The following is a 7715-nucleotide window of genomic DNA, read 5'->3' as shown; positions in this document are numbered from 1 at the left end:
CCAGCAATGCAACATCTTTCTTGTAGTGAGGGGCCCAAAACTGAACACAGCATTCGAGGTGGGGCCTCACCAGCACCGAGGACAGGGGCACGATCACTGCCCTGCTCCTGCCGGCCACACCATTCCTGATACAAGCCAGGATGCCATTGGGCTTCTTGGCCACCTGAGCACACTGCTGGCTCATATTCAGCCGGCTGTCAGCCAGTGATCTATCCAGGTGGACATAGGTATCTTTGAGGCACGGCTGCTGCTCTGGCCTGCAGGATCCCCGCAGAGTCCTCCTGCTGCAGAACCCCTTCCCCATGCACATGGTGCCGGCTGCGGCCAGGTCCCAGATGTAGCCCCAGTGCCACAGCCTGTGGCCGTGCCAGACCCACAGCACCCTGAGGAGAAGTGGGACCTCTCTGGTTAGCGCTCCCCGCTGCACTCCAGGATTTCTTGGAGATCCCTTCCTCGCATCCTTGGCCCTGCTACCCCAACTGCACCTGGTGGAGCTGCCCCCCTCCCCGGGTCCAGCCTACTCCATTCTCGCCGGGCTGGAGACCTTCCTGCTCTGTCTTGGGCTCAGGAAGGGGGATGGCATGCTTGGGCATGGGAGGGGAGCAGGTCCGGGCAGGAGGGACAGGAGCTGCCTGGTAGCTTGATGGAGCTGAAGAGGACAGGCTGAAACTGGGGTTGTGCTCCTTCTCCTTCTTCTTGCCTGCAGTGGCAGGGCAGCATGTCTAGCCAGGCGGGGAAGTTCACGGCGGACAACTGGGCTCTCCCTTCCCACCTCCAGCATGGGACGCAGCCAGCAGAAAGGGTGCCTGCACACAGCATTCCTCCTAAGCGTTGGGGAGGGACCCCAGCACACCGGGCTGAAGGGCAGCTGATGTAATTCTCCTTGCATCTCAGGTTATCAAGCACAGATGTGCAGAGGCGGTCTGTCCCTGTTCTGGTGCACAGCCTCGCTGTGGTGGAGTGGTCCCATCTCCCCCGGCACGCAGACACCCACCCGCCACAGCTCCAGGCTGAGCAGCAGGCAGGCGCCTGCTCTTCCTGCAGACTCGTGTCTGCTCTCTGCCGCGTCTGCCTCGGTGATGACGATTCCTTTGGCAGCTCATCCTACGGCCCAGTCTGCTCCTCTCATGATAGCCTGCTCCCTTCTATCTAATCTGAATTCTCCCTGATGTATCTTAATCCCATTACTTCTCCTCCATTGACTTGCGAGTCTAATTGGCTCTGGTCCTTTTCCCCATGGCCTTCCCGACACACGCAGGTGTTATCTGGTCTCTGCAGCCTTCCCGTCACCAATCCCAGGGTCTCCTCTCCCCCAGGATCTTGCTGGGCAAACCCTGGCGTGTGTGATGGTGCAGTTTTCCCCAGGCAGTGAGTATATCCTTCTTTCTCTGAGCCCGGCCTGGGCAAGAGGAGAGGACCAAAGGTGCAAACGATGCCTTGCTCAGTCAGGATGGCTGTGTTCTGATTTCTGGTGCAGAAGATCTCTTCAAAGTGAGCAAAGTTGTCCAGAGAGGCGGCAGATGCCCCATCCCTGGAAACATCCAAGGCCAGGTTGGATGGGGCTCTGAGCAACCTGATCCAGTTGAAGATGGTGGCCTTACCCTGTGCTTGGACCCCTTGAACAACACATCAGCTTACCTAAATCTCTTGAAAAGTGACAATGATGGGGATGAAGCAAAGGAACCCTACTCTTTGGTGAGGTTTCAAAGCTCTTTCAGGTTTAGTATGTGCCCTCAGTGGACTATCTCCTAGAGGAAGAGATAAAACAGAGGATGGGTTACAGATGTTCCTGGCAAAAGCATGTTGGGCTTAAGCAGCATGAACCCAGCATGGCTGATGCCTTTTTTTGGCTGCTGTTGTTGAACTATGAGAGGGATGTACCTAAGGTTCGCAATATTTAAAAAAAATTAGGGTCATGGTTTAGCGGTGGGATGGCAGGGTTAGGTTAAAGGTTGGACTCGATGATCTTAAAGGTCTTTTCCAACCAAAGTGATTCTATGAAATTCTATGAAATTCTATGTCCCTGCTCATTGCAGGCGGGGTTGGGCTAGATGGCCTCTAGGAGTCCCTTCCAACCCAAACCATTCTGTGATTCTATGAAGGCACAGGGAGCTACTGGCTCCTTACACCAGGAAAGCAGGACAGCCAGCGTCACCCTCTGGGAAGGTGAAAGGCTGGTGGTGCTTGTCAGTATGAGGGGGCAATAACTAGAGGATCTCCGCAGCCAGATGACTTTGTTTTTTTCCTTACATCATTCACCCATTGCAACTTTCCATGGGCCAAGAGTCGGGCTCAGCGTTGCACTTGTCAGCGGGCTTTCCTCGCACACCGGGACGAGTGAAGCAGGAACACCGTCAGCTCCTCTTCCTGGCCCTTCACGGCACTAATACATCCCTCAAAGAGAGCTAGTCCTCACTGCTGCAAGGGTGGACAATAAGTTTGGGCTATTTGGTGTTTCCTGTTGCTGCCAGTATACTTGCTGGGTACTTAAAAGCTCTCCAGCTTTCCTGAACTAGAACGAGCGTTTGAGAAGCTCTGGATTAGCTGATCTTCAAGACTCGTCACCACCCATTTATCCATCTTTTATCACACTCTGGAAGCTTCCCAGATAGCGCCTAGCACTTTGCTGGAGCACAACCAGGCAGTGACACCCACCAGCCTGGTGGTACTTCTTAAGCCCATGGTGGGTCATGCAGACCACACCAAGGAGGGAGACTTCAGAGAGGGCTTTCGGGTTGAGCAACTCCAGCAGCATTTGTTAGAACAGGGAGAAGGAATCTCATCTTACGGCCGATGCCAAGCCTTCCAGAGTCACACACCAGGCAAACACTCAGGATTACTGCTGGGGAAGCTGCTGTTTTTCTGATTTTAAATGAGCACACCCCCTCTCCCCTTCCCTTCCTCGTAAAATGCACGTCAGACACCCAGCCCATCCCTGCCCTCTTTCCTGTCTCTCCACTCATGCTCAAGAGGCTGCAGAGCCGTTCAGTAACTGATGGCTGCCCATGGCGAGGGGACTGCAGGAACAGGTTTATTAAGTGGAAGTTTAAGAAAGTTAGGTAGTGTCTGATGCTGGTAAAACCGTGCCTCCTGATCAGCCTGTGGGAAGAATCATAGAATCGCTTTGGTTGGAGAAGACCTTTAAGATCATCGAGTCCAACCGTTAACCTACCCCTGCCGTCCCACCACTAAACCATGTCCCTAAGCACCTCATCGACCTGTCTTTTAAATCCCCCCAGGGATGGGGCCCCGCCCCCCCCCCTGGCCAGCCCATTCCAGAGCCTGACAACCCTTTCGGTGAAGAAATTTTTCCTAATGTCCAACCTAAACCTGCCCTGGCGCAGCTTCAGACCATTCCCCCTTGTCCCATCGCCCATTCCCAGGGAGAAGAGGCCGACCCCCCTGGCTCCCCCCTCCTGTCAGGCAGTTGTAGAGGGCGATGAGGGCTCCCCTCAGCCTCCTCTGCTCCAGGCTGAACACCCCCAGCTCCCCCAGCCGCTCCTCGTAAGCCTTGTGCTCCAGACCCCTCCCCAGCTTTGTGGCTCTCCTCTGGACATGCTCCAGCAACGCAACGTCTTTCTTGGAGTGAGGGGCCCAAAACTGAACACAGTAATAATAATACCTTCGAAGGTCTCCTTCCAGCCTTTCCAACCATGGCTTCAGTACTGCTGTCTAATATCACCAGGACGCTGCCTTACTTTTAGCAGGGTACAACCTTGCTGCAATGTGCTCCTACTCTGCTGCAGTAGCTGCAGGGCATGGGTCTGGAATACTACACCACTACCAAGAAGTTGTGTTACCAAAGAGCTTATAAGTCTCAATTTGTGATATGTGCTTCTAATCGTGTTTCGTTCCTATTTGGTGGTTAGAATAAGGGTCTGTATGACTATGATCTGGATCCAGGTCATCTCAGAAATGGGGCATGGTTGAAGCATTAGCTCTGGTCGGTAATACCGCCTCCCGCGATGCACGTGGGCCTAGAGTCTCCACTGAGCCAGGGATGTGTGGGCACCAAAGGCTGGTTCAGAGGACCTGGGAGCCCAGTGGGGACTCGGGGCTGAGCCGGCCGAGGGCTCTTTTCCCTGTGGGCATTCTGGAAAAAGGGGAAAGGGGCTTAGTCACATTTCAGGTAGAAATTAATGGGCTATGTTCATTCCTAGTGTAATTTATTGAAGCCGGTGGTACTATAGCAATGCGAGCTTGGCTTAGCAAATCCTCAGAGTGGCCTGTCCTTGAGTCCAGACAAATTGATCTGTCACAGTGTTGCTTTGATGCATGGAGTTCATGTTGGGACTTGGCCAACGTGAACGAGGGTTGAATATCTACTGTCTCTGCAAGCAGTGGGTTGAATGGTTCTGCTCTACTGCCTCCATCACAGCTTGCTCCGCCAAGGGAAACGTTACGCCCATGGATGTGATCTCGTCAACTCCCTCAAAAGCAAGCTAACAAGCAAATTGACCTCCGCTGCACTGGGAGAGGAGCCTTCTCCCACAGGACCATAGCCTTTCTGCACATGAGGTAAAAGAGGTCCCAAGGACAGAACTGAACCTGCAAGACCCATAGCCTCCCCTTCCTCCTTCCCTCCTCACCTCGTCTATCTGTCAGGGGGAGGGATGGTTTCTCTGTGGAGTTCAGCAAGCTCCTCTTCCTGCAGCTCATAACCAGGCTCTACCGACAGGTACATCATCCACCTATGCAACGCTTCCAGAAGCTGCCGAGTTTTCCGGAGTCCATTACAACGTGCGGCGTGGCCATCCAGCACTGAGAATAAGCACAGCGGCTGCTGGAGAGCTGAGTGGGTTTTATTCCTCCCCTCCTCCCGAGGAAGACTGTTTTTGTTGGGGCTTTTTGTTCGTTCGTTTGGTTTTTGTAAAGTTAATTTGGGGAAATGAAGCTTGTGAGCAATTGGTGCCCATCCTGACCCCTCCCCAGCCCTTTGAACTTCGGGAATGGATGGATCACCTACTGTGATTACAATTTAGAGGACTTTGTAGAGCAAAGTAACTTCACACACAGGCACGCGAGGTTCTTTCACTCTCCATCAGCACAAGCTGCTTCTGCAATCTTAGCTACTCACATTAGCAAAAGAAAAAGCCTAGCTAGAATGTGGTGAGATGACGTAGTATGTTTGTATCAGTCCCATGGTCCCAACGTCCATTAGCAGCGCCGTCAGCTGCCGTGCCATGAATTCGGACTTTGGATGGCAGCCCATGAACTGGTCAGGGTGAAAAGGTTTGGAAAAACCCAAGCCTGAGTCTGTAGGGGCCTCCAGAAGCAGATGCAGAATGAGGATCGGCTGAAAGCAGAGACGGCGGCGTGCCCAGCCCAGCCAGAAGCTGGTGGGCTCTGTGCGTGCTGCCGCTGCCCTCCCCGGGAGCCTGTCCCCAGGGGCCGAGCGGAGGGGCATGGAAGTCACAGAGCATCCAAGGAAGCAGCGTGCGGCCGCACCGTGCAGCCGGTTGGGAATAAAGTGTCGACAAGTAGACCCCAAAATAGCAGGATTTCACTTTGGAAATGCCGATGGCTTTTTTAAACTGAAAAGCTCTTCGTGGTTGTGAGGAGTGTTTCAGGTTGCTGTTCCTTGCTTAAAAAATCCAATTTTTGGCGATGAGGTGGGTTTAAACACTCCACTTCTGCTGTCTGTTAGAAATGTGCAGTGCTGGTGGGAAAAAAAACCAAATGCTCGGGGAAGGTTGGGATGGCAGCCCTGTGGCTTCGCAGTGGGGTAGGCTGATCAGGAGCAGGGTCTGGAGTTTAAAGTCTTCCTCTGCCCCTGGAGGGGGGGGTGACCCTGGCCATCCGCCCGAGCGTGCGTGCCTGGCAGGGCGTGCTTCGGCGTGCTCGCTGCAGAGGGTTGGTGGTGTTTGTGGCTTTGGGCTGGTGTCGCCCACCCGTCCTGGCGGCGAGGGCTTTGCAAGGTGACAGAGCATTGCTGGTTCCTCATGAGAGCAAACTCCTGACCTGGTTTTTGTGAGGAGCTGGTGTGACGTGTCACATTTGCTGCAGGGAGGAGGGATAAAAGCATGGCGCACGCTGCGTTTGAGACCAAGCTAATCCCTTGCTGGCTGCCTGGAACGGGAGAGCTGCTGGGTCTGCTCCCTGGCCAGCGTTCTCCAGCTCTTCTCACTCCCCCCAAACCCAATGTGGGAACTGTCATTCCCCTGAGGTAGTCAAAGCACCCCCTTCCCCCCCCCTCGCACTCCTCCGAGGCCATGCATTCGCATCATTTCGGTTCTCTCCCTGCTAGGTGCCATGGGCCGGCCACGAAATGCTCGCGGACGCATGACGACCTCAGGCGTGCTTGGTGGCCAGACCTCACCATAACCTGCTGGTTTGCCGGTGCGTGGCCTTCCAGCAACGCTCCCTGCCCTGGTGTGCCTCCGGCTGGCTTGGCGGAGGGACAGTGCAGCCTGCGGAGCGTTGCAGCCCATCCTGGCCTCGCTTTTTGCATCCCTTCATGCTTTCCCAGGGAATTTCACGGCACTGCTCTGAGCCTTTGTAGGCAGGGTACGTTCAACAGACCAAAGGTAGAAAACAGAAGCCCTTGATGTTTTGGTGGTCCTGATCTCCGGTGTCCCAGTGCTGTCCCTGGTGCGGAGAGGTATGTCCATTCTGGTGGTGGTGAGGGACCAGGGGACAGTGTCGTGGTGAAACCGGCGCGTCTGCTGGGGGAGTCTCCGAACGTGGGCTCTGTGCTTCTCCGCTGGGACGCGGGGTGGCTTTGCTCGTGGGCTGAGCAGGGCGCAGCTGATGGGGGAGCTAGCTGAGGAGGGCGGAATAGCCTGTAAAACGCTCAGCAAGACGCGTGGAGAGGAGGGGCTGCACGAGAACAGCTCGGAAAGGCTTTGCAGATGGGTTTTGTGGAGGACGTAAGGAGGCTGCTGTGCTGGAGCCATGGTGCTGCGAGGCCGGGAAGCTGGGAGGGACATAGAGGGAGCGGGGCATTTGATGGAGAAGCCCAGGAACAAAGCAGGCTCCCTGGCCGAGGAGACGGGCAGGAGGTATTTCCAAGCCTCGCTGCTTTGTCAGAGCAGCGATGGTGCCTCCAAGCCCAGCGGTGACAGCTCGAGCACGTGTCACCAAACCGCCGTGGCTAATGCAGCCACAAGGTGTAAATGTCACTAATGAATAAATTGCCTTGTGCCTCGGAGAGGCTAATCCATCACAGCCGGGGATGGGGATCTGACAGGCTCGGCTATTTCAGGCAGAGCCTGTAGGGAGGAGGAACGCTTCATTTCTGAGCCTAGGGATGCCAGGGCAGGGCTTGGCTCTCTGCTGCTCCCCAGCTTCCCAGCCACACCAGCTCAGGGCTTCATCCTTCTTCACAGCAACCAAAGGAAGAAGCAGGAGAGGGTCTAGGTTAGCCAAAAGTGCCCTCTCAGCAGGGGTTGCATGGGCCCGGCCGGGGCTAGCTGGTGAGGGGATTTGGAGGGAGGCTGCTGCAGACAGGGCACGGGTGGCGGAGATGCTGGCGGGGTAAAGCCATGGGGGTCTCCAGCGATCAGGAGAGCTTGCATCAGCTGTCTGGGGTGCTGGGCTGTGGCCAGTCGTGTGTGGCACCATGTTTTACAAACGTACCATTTACTTCCCATTTCAGTTTCATAGTTTGCCCCTATAAGAGGTGACCTGGAAATGCTCTGAGCCTGCCCAAGCCCTCACCCAGTCCAGAGACAGCTCTACTATGCTATCCCGGGGGCAGTGCACAGGACACCCCC

The sequence above is a fragment of the Egretta garzetta genome, unplaced genomic scaffold (genome assembly GCF_000687185.1).
Source record: "Egretta garzetta isolate BGI_Z169 unplaced genomic scaffold, ASM68718v1 scaffold574, whole genome shotgun sequence".
Lineage (NCBI taxonomy): Eukaryota > Metazoa > Chordata > Aves > Pelecaniformes > Ardeidae > Egretta > Egretta garzetta.
This window is presented reverse-complemented; position numbering follows the sequence as displayed.